At 41.2% G+C, this 13,112-nt stretch overlaps 1 long non-coding RNA gene across 1 annotated transcript in view; it reads left to right on the top strand.

Moving 5' to 3' along the window:
* The first annotated feature begins 8,363 nt into the window (after window positions 1-8,363).
* LOC122528128 overlaps window positions 8,364-13,112 on the top strand; it is a 27,797-nt gene continuing 23,048 nt past the window's right edge. The window contains exon 1 of the long non-coding RNA XR_006306496.1: window positions 8,364-9,460. This is a non-coding gene — a long non-coding RNA (uncharacterized LOC122528128). The remainder of the gene's footprint in view (window positions 9,461-13,112) is intronic.

The following is a 13,112-nucleotide window of genomic DNA, read 5'->3' as shown; positions in this document are numbered from 1 at the left end:
CACTTTCTTTTTCTCCCCCATTCGTTCCCTTCGTCTCCTTTTCACAGCGCGACTTCCAACCGCACTCCCCAACGAACGACTCGCGTCGTCCACGCGCCCAAAGAAAACATTTCGATTGTCGCCGCTCGTGTACATTTCGTTGTGCGCTTACCACTTCACGTTTTCGAAACATTTTTCAGAGACGTTGTGATTTTCAACTACGAAAATCTCCATTAAAAAAGTCGTACATTAACGCTGGAACTACCAACCATCGAAATGACCAGTCTTTTAATTTTTGTTAGATATTTTGTAGAAACTGCGTGAAACAGTGTATATTTTTAAACATTTAAATAATTTTTCCTGTAACATACGGAACTCACACACTCCGTTATACAATGTTATAAAGTTTCTCCAATTTTTTGTGTTCAGTGTCTTCAATGAAAATTGTATGCTTTAATCGTTGATAGCAGGGTTAAAGAAGTAGAAAGATGGTTTATTATATTATATTATATTATATTATACTATATTATACTATATTAGGCTATATTAGACTATATTATGCTATATTATACTATATTATACTATATTTTGCTATATTATGCTATATTAGGCTACATTAGACTATATTATGCTGTATAATACTATATTATGCTATATTATACTATATTATACTAATATATTATACTCTATTATACTATATTATACTAATATATTATACTCTATTATACTATATTATACTATATTATACTATATTTTGCTATATTATGCTATATTAGGCTACATTAGACTATATTATGCTGTATAATACTATATTTTGCTATATTATGCTATATTATAATATATTATACTAATATTATATTGCACTATACTATATTTTACTATATTGTGCTATAGTATGCTATATTAAGCTACATTAGACTATATTATGCTATATTATACTATATTATACTAATATATTATACTAATATTATATTATATTATATTATGTTATGTTATATTATATTATATTATATTATATTATATTATATTATATTATATTATATTATATTATATTATTATAGTTGAATAATTCCTATGTAAATTTTCTCTCTTTCTCTCTGTCTCTGTCTCTCAAAGCAGGCATAATCAGAATTACTGGTCAACGATTTCACGGATTTCCGGACATGCGCGATCACTTTACGAATCACGCGTGCGGGAAAAAATTACACGGTGTGCCGAAACGGTGTGTCCTGCGAACGTGCCGCGACAGCCGCGAGAAGTTGCAAATTCACTGTCCATTCTGGATGAACGCGCGCCTATTTACGTCGACGGTTGCGTGCACGGCCAGGTGCGTGCACGCCCTGCGAGGTGCACGTGCGTTTCTACTCGTAGATTTATGCAGCGAACAGTGGCGAGGATACGTGGGCTTTGACGTGAGCTACTATGACCCACTTTACGCTTGCCGTCTCTATTAATCAAACTCTCTCTCTCTCTCTCTCTCTCTCTCTCTCTCTCTCTCTCTCTCTCTCTCTCGCGTAGTGAAAATTTCACGTTAGAAGTGAGAGATAAAGCCAAGGAAAGGAATGTGTCTCTGTCTGTTCGAAACATCAGGAAAAAAAAAAAAAAAGGAAAAGAAAACTGAAATTTGCCATCGTGAAAACACGCGGTGTTCCGTGATCCGCAGATCGTGAGTAAGTAAGGTGGGGAAAAAAAAAGAAAAAAAAAAAGTGGAGAAAAGAGGTCGGTGCAACTCGGCTTTCGGGGAACTTAATTGGGATTCTCCTGCGTCCGAAAACTGGACGTTACCTGCTTTAGAGCGGTTTACGCGTCGCATACCGCGGCACGGGGACACGCGTTGCCGGAGTTGCCACGGGATCGTCCGACCGCGAAAAAAGGAGAAGAAGCCGTGGCGAGGCGAGACGACCGAAAAAAAGAAGAATAAATCCCTCTGGAGAACATAGAGAGAGAGAGAGAGGGAGAGAGAGAGAGAAAACAGAAGTGGCTCTCCTCGCGCCTTTATCTCTCGTCATCACTTTCTCCTCGCCGCGTGATTTACGCTGCTCTTGTCTTTCTTAATTAGGTTAAGGCTCTCTCGTCCCGCTGCTTTGCATCCGGATACAGGGAGAGAGAAAAAAATGAATAAAAAAAAAGAGGAGAGGATCGTCCCCGCTTCCGATACGACCGCGAAATCCACTCCCGACACCCTTGTTAAACATTAATCGAGGCGCTGTTCGCATTGTACCGCGCCGCGACGATTTATGCCCCGGGGCCCAGACACTTTTGGCCGTAGCAGCTTTTCACCTGAAATTTATTACATATTTACATCGGTCCTTTCTCAGCCGGTGCCGTTGTAACGACGTTGTTCTCTTCTTCACCGAGCACGGCCGAAACGCACACGGTGTCTTTTTGCACGGTGACGATCACTCCGGGAATGGCATCGCCCCGGAGTTTGAGCAACACGCCCGCTCCACGACATCGGCACGACACTTCCACGATTCGCGAAACAGGTCTCTTTCGACTCGAGATATTCCGCAATTCCGCAAAGTTAGTGCACGTTCGTTCCGTCATTCACCAGCTTCAAACACCCACGAACACCTAAGCGAATAATACGCTGTTCGCGAAAATTATTATGTATATTGTATGAATATTATTATATTATTGTGTATATATTATTATACTACTATTATAATAATATATACACAATAATGTGATAATATTCATAATATAGCATATGTTATTATATTATTGTGTATATATTATTATACTATTATTATAATAATATATACACAATAATGTGATAATATTACATATATTATTATATTATTGTGTATATATGGATATTATTATATTATTATGTTAAACAAGATATTATTTAATTAAACGTTTTAATATTCAATGTAAAATGTTTAATTTTATTTTACTAATCAAATTTAATTGTTTTATATAAATTGTTATTTTATTTAATTATTTCATTATTTTACTAATTGAAGTTAATTATTTTATATAAATTACTAGTTTTAAATTTAGTTATTTTAAAAATTTTATTAATTTCATTTAATCATTTTATTAAACATTTAATATCAATATATTTAATATTAAATGTTTAAGTAAAACATTTCAATATTTTAATATTTAATATTATTATATTAAACAAAAGAACATCAGAGGAGCAAACGACAAATCAATGAAAGTTGTTCTTGGTTACTTGGAAAAAAAAAAAAAAAAAAAAAAAAATAATCAAATGCCTCCATATTCTTTTGAAATGCCCCCTAATTTTTGTGTGCAGTGTAATAGAACGTCTATAAATTTCCCGCTCTCCCTACCGGTACGAGTAGAGTAAGTAGAGCGATTTCGGAATTTTCGAACTGCATCGCTGTCGCGATTTCAGCGAATCTTCGCGAAACCCGTTGGCGCGTTGTCGCCAAAGCTCGTAAATCTTCCCTGGGTCCAGGTGCTCTCTCTTTCTCTCTTTCTCTCTCTCTCTCGCAGGCATTGGCCCGCGATATGGCCAATAAAAAGTATAGCAGGAGGATTGGCATCGTTTTAAGCGTCGTGTACGCCTTCTACGTCGCGGTTGGTCGGCCATTGCGTAGTTGCGGCCGTCGAAGGCCGTTCTAGGTCGTTCGGTAGCCGCCGCCGCCGCCGCCGCCGCCGCTAGGCAATGCTTCTCGAGCTGGTTACCTTACGCGACTCTTGTCCTTGTCAGGATCGAGTACGCGGTTCGGGCGTATCGATCGATTCGTCCATTGCCTGCCTGTCGCGCCAGCGAAAATCGTTCCACTTCATCTCCCGAGCGTCGGCGAATCATCGTCACCGTCTCTTTGCGCAAATTGCTCAATTTGTTTCCACAAACGTGCTGTTTCCAGTCCCCTGTGGACCGAATTTTCTTCGATCATTCATCGACGAACGTCTTCTTGTAGAAATCGCTCAGTTTGTTTCAAACATTGTGCGTTTAACCCTGTATGGTTAGTCGAATTTTTTTCACAACTATGAAACGAAATTTATGCCACGTAAAATCAACAGATGTCAAGCTATAAATACGAGAGATTAACGAGATTAATTAAAATTCTCAATAATTTCTATCCAGTGATAACGACGAGTTCAAGAAGAAAGCGACGAATTATTGTATGTATCGGTCACTCGTTATGGTCCGCAATCAGCTGCCAGCGCGAGGTGGTCAACATCAACTCAATTTGGATAACAGAACGCTAGAAAATTTGCTATCAGAATAACGCTAAAAAAGTTAAAATCTGTTAATTTATTTAAATAATTAAGCAATTAATATTTCTATAATATCATATTTTATATAATATTTTAATTAACATTTTTTATAATTTAAATAATTGTTTGTTGAGTTTTATTAGAACTTTAATTAAGTTAAAGTAAATATTACTTATTAGTATTTAGTATACATATAATTTATATAAAAATACGACGACGTTCGACCGCGAGCTCCGACAAATAACCGTTTGTTGTCTCGTCCTCGCGGAACGTATGGTCGCGGGACCAATTGTTTCAATTGTAACGCGCGTAATCGTGTTTCAGAAGAAACTTGCTGGCGGTTGCAAAACCGTGAGACGAACGGATTGTTTCGGATGCATCGGCTTGTCGGCAGAGGTCACGAGGAAAACCTGGAAAATTTATCAACTTGCAAGGTATGTTCTCCCGTGTGCAATACAGCTACTCGAAAAATCGTAATTTTCGTTGCTTTCTCGGTAAAATCGGGGGCGAGTCTCCTTCTTCCATCCCGCGGAATTACATGCTTGCTCGTTCGTTCGTTGATCGCACGATAAAACTCGTCCAAATCGCAGGCGGTACGCCTACCATCGGTTCTCGCGACGGGAGCATCCTTTTCGTTTAAACTCAAACTGCCGCTCGTAAGAGCCTAACGTCGGAGAAAAAAGAAAAGTTGCTCGCAGATACGCTATCCTTTTTAACGACCGCACATAACCGCGCCCTTTCGCGCCAATGTACGACGCGCCGCAATTCGCGAAAAATTTGCGATCGCCACCTATGCCGCGAGTTATAAATACTAGATCCTTTGGGACACTTTCATTTTTAATCATCTTGCACTTATCGTCCATTGTCGTGTACATGTGTTTTATAACACATATACATTAATATATTAAGAGATGTATCCTTTGTTGTACAGATCATTAGTATATTAGTACATAATTACATACTGTACATACAGTACATTAACATATTAAGAGATGTATCCTTGTTGTTTTATACTTGTTGTGAATACAGTGATTTATATCGCACGTTGTGTGTACAACCTGTACTTTTATATATCGTGTAACTTATCTTAATATTATAATTGTAAATATTGTGTTCGTTGTATCTAATTTATAATTTTTATTTATTGTACTGTTTTATTAATATACAGTATAATAGAATATACATGTACAATATAATATACAAGGTGTTTCGGAGATCGTGATATAATCAGCGCTTCGACACATTTGTCAATTAACGCGCCAGTAACTGGTTGACGGACCATAACGAGCGACCAAACCGTATACAATAATTCGTCTTTTTTTTTTAAATCCATCGGTATATCACTGGATAAAAATTACTAGGAAGTAATAAATTTGTTATTTGCTTTGCCTGGGTTGTATCTCAATATACTTAAAACTGAGAAAATATTGCAATTTTGGACTCAGTATTCTCGACGTGCGTGGCACGTCATTCCAGCGCGAAAAGGTTAAGAAGTCTGGACGATCCGACTTTTTACAAATTTTACTATTTTACAAATTTTCGAAAGCGACGACAATGTAGAGGCCAAGGAAATTGGAACTGTAAGAAATATATATATATATATAATTATACAATTTATACAATTATACATTTGTACAATTTGTACGTTTATTCAACACGATTTACTCGACATGCAATTATTCCTTCTAGGGTTGTCGCAGGTTCTAGAAAACTGAGGGTATCCTTTGTATTTGTTGTACGATTGACCTTCAATGTGAATTTTATCGTTCCACCAACTGTCTCTACGGTACATCGCGATTCTCTGTCTCAAATAATAATCCGTAAACAATCACTGCTGTTACTCGCGAGCGGCGTCATGGTTTTTCATCACCGTACGAAAACAAACGTTTTCCGAGCAGGTGTTGCGTAATTCCGTTTGGTTCTTCGAGCAGCGATCGATACACGCACAGCGCTCTCAAATGTTCAACGTGTTCATAACGGAGCCATCTAGCAATGGCCAGCTATTTTCCGCGATTTCGCGGCCAAGCGAGCCCCGACACTGTCTATGGTCAACTATAAAGGCCATCTGTTCGCGTTTAGAGTCGCCTTTATGCTAGCGGTGACGTCATCGTGCGCGTGTGCGCACAAATAAACACAGAGAGGAACACCCACTCGCCATCATCGCGATCGTTGCTCACCTTTTCTCTCTCTCTCTCTCTCTCCTCTCCCCCTCCCACCCTCCGTTCGCATACTCATTCCTCTTGCTCTCGCCGCGATCATCGCCCGTTTTCTCTTGCCCGTCAAATTTCCTTTCGACCAGTCCCTGTTCTTCGCCTGATGCCTTTGTTATACGACTGGCATTTAACGGCCGTTCGTCTAATCTTCGCGAACCGGTTTTTCGAGGAATCTTCATCGTGCCGCCTGGCTGGAGGTGGTTTTGGCACGGGATAACAAGGGTGGATTTATTGTCATTCGTAAATCAATGGTTACGCCAGTTTTCCACCGGCTTTACGAACCGAAACCAGAGGTTCCCCTGATCCGCCTCGTCACCTGACTTCATCATTCGTCCATCGCGTTTCCCAAACTTTTTGTCCCAAAATTGCAATACTTTCTCAGTTTTAAGTATATTTAAGTAAAACAAAGTAGGGAAAATAAATAATAAATTTACTACTTCTCGATCATTTCTATCCAGTGATGTACCGACGAGTTCAAAAAGAAAGCGACAAATTACTGTATACAGTTCGGTCACTCGTTACGGTCCGCAATCAGTTGCCGGCGCAAGTAGTTAATCTCTTACACTGGGCCACGCACGTCAAGAATTTTTTTATCACAAAATTGCAATATTTTCCAAGTTTTTAGTATATTTAAGTATGACCCAGGCAAAGAAAATAATAAATTTATTATTTCTCAATAATTTCTATCCAGTGATATCGTACCGATGACTTCAAAAGAAAAGGAAAGCTACGAATTATTGTATACGGTTTGGTCACTCAGCGCAAGTAGTTAACCTTTTGCCACGCACGTCGAGAATTTTTTGTCCTAAAATTGCAATATTCTCTCAGTTTCAAGTATTAAGTATAACCCAGGTAAAAAAAAAAAAAAAATAATAATAAATTTATTACTTCTCAATAATTTCTATCCAGTGATATCGTAGCGACGACTTCAAAAGAAAAGGAAAGCGACGAATTATTGTATACGGTTTGGTCACTCGTTACGGTCCGCAATCAGGTTAACCTCTTGCGCTGGAACGACGTGCCACGCACGTCGAGAATTTTTTGTCTCGAAACTTTCTCAGTTTTAAGTATATTTGAGTAAAACAAATAATAAATTTATTACTTCTCCACGATAGAACAAACGCGGAATACATGTTATTAGACTGTCGAAACATGACTTTACTGATAACAAATTTTTAAAAAATTCTTCGGTTTACATTGAAAATTCCGAATGGCTTGAAAGTTCATTGTGGGGCGTATACGCACGTATTAAACAACGAAGTAGTTTTCAATTGATCAACAAAAAGTGATCTTAAATAATTAACAAGGTAGTCTCAATTAATCATCAGAGAGTTTTACATCGTTATGTAAAAGGTAGTCTCCATTGTCAGTTTATTTCGAAAGTAATATCAAAGTGGAATTTATCACAAGACTCGTGTACGGTTCGTTGCAGTTGAAGCTGTATAAACATAAAGTCTCATTATTGAATGAAACTCAATTGTAGATGACTGTACACCGTTACTACGACTCCGAACAACCCGAATACAATTGCCAAATTTTCGAAATGGCGTGGAGAAGCAAATACACTGGATTTTCCGCTCCAATCTGCTCAACGTGACTAGAATCTTGGTCTCTAAACTTCCGTAGTGTAACATTCATGGAACAGCAGTGATGAAAAAGCAATTTGGTGTGAAATAAAAAAAAAAAGATCAGACGATGCTGCGGCTGAAGTATCCAAATGCGAGTGTTAAATTTAAAAAAAAACGCGCAAGTGCGCTGGATATTTTCCGCTCCAGCCGCCAGGTGTAATCAAATTTTCGAAATGGCGCGAACGCGCACCAACCGCGATGCAGTGAACAAATTTCCGGAGTCCGAACGTTGAAATTTCGTAGAACAGCGAAAAAGCAAGGCAAGAGAAAAAAAAAAAAAAAAAAAAAAAAGAACGGAGAAACGCAGGAAAAATTGTCAAACCCCGTGAGCCAGGTNAAAAAAAAAAAAAAAACAGAAGAAACGAAAAAAAAGAATGGGAAGACGAGTGCAGCGGAAAGTTAGGAAATTAACGAGGACGAGGCGAGCGCCTCTCGGCGGCGTTCCAGCGAGTGATCGTGGTTTCACGGGTTGGCCCGTAGCCAGGCGTCCCGACGCTTGCCGAGAGGGTGGACCGAGTCCGGCCGAAGACGGCGTCCCGGCGTCGAGCGTCCGTCAGTGCGTGTGTGACATGGCTGCGAGGCGCTACGGCCACCTAGACGCCCTCCACCTCGCGATGTGAACACACCCGCAGCGTCCTCGAACGATCGCTCAACGATCCCACGTTTCTTCCACGCTCCTTTTCTCTCTCTCTTTCTCTCTTTCTCTCTCTCTCTCTCTCTCTCTGTCCATCTAGCCGCGTCGTTAGCCACGACCCCAGGTGAAGAACGCGCGATCTGTTCGAAGGCCTCGAACGCCTTCGAAAAGTTTCGAAAGTCGAGGGGAAAATGACGGTGATCGCGGGATAGTTGAGAACGTTGAGGAACATTGAGGAGCTGGGAAAATCGTCGACGGAGGGCGCTTGAAACTCGGTTAGTGAATGAGTTGAAAGTGAAGGTGCTGAAGTTCGAAGACTTTTGGTGAGATGAATCTGGTTGCCGATTTTCATTGAGACGTTGAGAGGAGAGAAAGGGGACGATACACAGTGAATCGAGCGATTGGATTTGAACAGCGAGGCACGAGCCTCGAGAGGAGGAACCTTCGAGTCTCGCGTCAAGCGTCTCGCGGAAACGAAGTTGAACGTATCATTCCCGCAGCGAGACGACACACGTTACACTAACTACTGCATTCCCTGTAAAGAAGTCGTCGGGCAGTTCTCTCCTCGACCTTGTACATAGATGCTCACAGAGAGACCGTGGACCACAAGTACACTCCTATTTAACGGACCTTCGTAGTTAGGCTAAGAACTGTACTAAGAGCGCCGCTTACGATCGATTACGATCTTCAGTTGAGCGACGAACTTGAAAACGCGAGTGAAAAGAAACAGGTGGTGGAAAGTACTTACACTGAAAAGCGTCAGCTGTGCAATTGTTTTCAGAAACATTCAGACTTTCAAGACGATCGTGATTGTGCCGACGCGAGCCGCGGTGTGGCGTATCGACGAACCGAGTGGCACGTCCGCGGCGAGATAAACATGTCACTGACGCATCCCGTGGTATTAGCAATGTTTGCGGATGACGGACGTTATCCAGGATTTCGCGGTAATACCGGGCCGCGCGAATGATCGGACGTGTAATCCGCTGGAGGGGCTTGTCGAGATCGTTTCGGCTGTCGTGGCTTGACAACCGCCTGGACAAGTTATGTCGGGCCAGTGACGCGAGCAAAAGTTTGGAGAGATAGGAGGCCGATGCGTCTGTCGACGGAACGGTGGCTTCTACTCCGCTCGAGTGAACAAGAGGAAAGTAACGACGACGACGACGAAGAAGAAGAAGAAGAAGCAGAAGAAGAAGAAGAAGAAGAAGAAGAAGAAGAAGAAGAGGAGGAGGAGGAGGAGGAGGAAGAAGAAGAAGAGAGGAAAAGGAAGGGGGGGCGTGCTTGAAAGGAGAGCGCGTGCAGTTGGTTTCGACTTTGTTTCTTCGTCGTTTGCACGCGTGCAGCTCCCTGTGGTGTGCACGTGCGTGGCTGCGTGCGTGTGTATAGTGCAGGAACCGACGATGGAATATCGGTGAGGTCACGAGGTCACCGCAGAATGCCTGAGCCGAGGGCGAAGCGCTGTAAACACTGTGACGGTACGGGCACCACTTGGCCGCGACGGGTGTTGCAGGCTTTCTTCCATTCCGCACGGCGGACACTTGCTCCGTTTCTAACTTTGTCGTACCGCTAACCACTTATTAATAAAGCGTCGTCGCCTTTTAATCTCACGCTCTAATTTTTATTAACCCCTAACGCTCACCCTTCACCTCATTTTCCTCCGCCCCCCGTTTGTACCCGTTGGAATATGTTTGAAGATGTTTGACGATGTTTGGAGATGTTTGATGACGTTTGATACTCGTCTCGCGCGTTCTAACGTGTTTTAACGTTAATTGGTAATGTACGTGTGTGAATTAACCCCTTAGCGCTGGCAACTGATTGCGGACCGTAACGAGTGACCGAACCGTATACAATAATTGGTCGCTTTCCTTTTCTTTTGAACTCGTCCGGTACAATATCACTGGAAATTATTGAGAAGTAACAAATTTATTATTTACTTTGCCTGGGTTATACTTAAATATACTAAAAACTGAGGAAATGTAGCAATTTAGGACAAAAAATTCTCGACGTACGTGACATGTCATTCCAGCGCAGGAGGTTAATGATGGATTGGTGTGTGAGTAATTAGGGAAGTAACAGTGTTTGTTTTTTTTTTTTTTGCATGATTGTTTTGTTTTAGAAATCAGGGGGGGGGGGCTTTTTGGCACCAAAGGGGAACTTGTTTGACACCAAGGGGGAAAGTGTAAGTTCACCTCATGTAGATCAGAGAATCGTAACGCGCGAATAATAATAACCTCTGTACTTTTATTCGTAGTTTAACTCTTTGCACTTCAAACTATTTTTCAATTTTTTTTTTTTTTTGGCAATTTAAAAATGTCGAGTGTGACTTAATGCAGGAGTTTCTGTGATAAAAACTGATGTCGAGTTGCCCACACGCACAATAGTAGTTAACAATAAACCTGTTACGAATTTTTGAAATTTTGTTTGGAATTTCTTACGTACAATAGTTGTTATTGCACCGCCATTTAGCTTCACGTATACGTGCAACGAACTTTCCAACATACACTTGTTTTCTGAGAGAAAAACATGTTCATGACGGTTATTTATATTCTTTTTGTAATAGCATTCTCTCGACGACTCAATTCTGAAACTAAATAAAGTCGTTACAAGTAAAAAGTGATGCAAGTTTGGCCGAAAACGTAACGATCTAAAGGAGCTGCGATAATGGCGGCGTGGACTTACGAAAAATGTGTTGATTCCTCTCGGTTTCAATATACCTCGAATTTTACTATGACTGTAAAATAAAACCTAATGCCAGGCTAAAAATCGTATCTATGATACAGAAAAGATCCAGCATTATTTCCTCGCCAAGAGTAGAAAATAGCTTTGATTAGTCACCGTAGGAATATACACGAAGTACATCGATATATTCAGAAATGAAGTGGTATCGACTATCTGCGAACGTTAAAAAACAGACAAGCTTCTTTGCTCTTGTCACCAACGATGTCAATAAAATGTAAACCTCGCGTTGATTTTAGCGCTGGGGAAAAGAGCGGCGCGAGAAGTATCGTTAAATTGCTTGTTTCTCGGAGAAGTAGGAGGGCGTTGAGAAAAGCCAGATGGCGCGGCGAGAGCGGAAAGTCGAATTTCCGAAGGCCGGGGGGCGAAACATCGCGGGTGTTAATTAGAGGAATGGCCAGAGGAGGCCATTTTATCTGCGGGTCGGTTTGTTCCGGACACTTGGACCAGGCTTGAGGCAGACCAAGGCGAACGCGCATAGCGCATTCCGATCGGATGGCAACCACGTCCAACTACATTCCCTCTCCCTCCCCTTCCCTTGTCTCTCGCGCTCCGCATCGCCCAGTATTTTTATCCGCGGTTATTCACCCTCTTATCTGCGAATAGCGGCGCCCCTTATCCACCTGGATTCGTGCCCCTTCCCTGTCCTTTCCCTTTGCAGTTTCCCACTTTACCGACTTTACCGACTCTTCTCCGACCATCTTCTCTTTTCTTCTTTTCAACGTTCTCCCAATTTTCGATCGAAATCAAATGCGAACGAGAGAATTCACTCGTGAGAATTTTGGGGAACTCGAGCGAGCCGGGATCGAGCTACGAGTGTCAGTGCCGAGGGGGGAGGGGGGAGGAGGGGGCGGTTTATTTGAATTTCTCTAGAGATCGATCGTCTATGCAAACAGCGAGACGGCCCGGGGGAATGGTAACGATCACTCCGGATATTGGCCTATATTTCTTTTTCTTTTTTCGCGGCGATTTCGCTCGGCCGAAAGTAGCGTTTTTTGCTACTCCGTATCTTTTTTTATTTCTCGAAACGTAAAAGCGCCAGATGGCCGCGATTAAAAAAAAAAAGTAGAATCTCTCTTTCTCTCTCTCTCTCTCTCTCTCTCTCTCTCTATCTCGCGTGCGTGCGTTACGTTTTCGTTAACTCAGATTCGGCACCGTCTGCATACACAATTCTTAAACGAAATTTATAAACACGCCATGTCGGTTCTTTTCCGCGCGATCCGCGCTAGGTCTACGGTCTTGTAAACAGATTTTCACGGACGCTCGCGCGGCTCTCGTTTCGCCGTCTGCCGGAACGGACAACGTAACGAAGGGATGGCGTGAGATTCGAGAGCTTTACGCTCTAAATGCCAAGGTCCTGGGTCTTGGAATTTATTGCAAGCACCGAGAAACCGATATAAGCTCTATGAAAAAGAGAACTAGCTTGACTGCTTGTCGTTTCAAGGAGAAACTCTAGAAACGTTCCGCTCTTTCTTCTTCTCTATAATTTTCTCTGATTCGGATTTTTTTTTAATACGGATTCGTTCATAGGAATTTTCTGTAATTCGGGTTTTCATTAATACGGATTTGTTCATAGGAATTTTCTATGATTCGGATTTTCTTTAATACGAATTTGTTCATAGGAATTTTCTATAAATTGGATTTTCTTTAATACGAATTTGTTCATAGGAATTTTCTATAATTTGGATTTTCTTTAATACGAATTTGTTCATAGGAATTTTCTAT

This window comes from Frieseomelitta varia, unplaced genomic scaffold (genome assembly GCF_011392965.1).
Source record: "Frieseomelitta varia isolate USP_RPSP 00005682 unplaced genomic scaffold, Fvar_1.2 scaffold_246, whole genome shotgun sequence".
NCBI classification, from domain to species: Eukaryota; Metazoa; Arthropoda; class Insecta; order Hymenoptera; family Apidae; genus Frieseomelitta; species Frieseomelitta varia.
The sequence above is the reverse complement of the archived record's forward strand: the minus strand, read 5'-3'. Positions and strand labels throughout refer to the sequence as shown.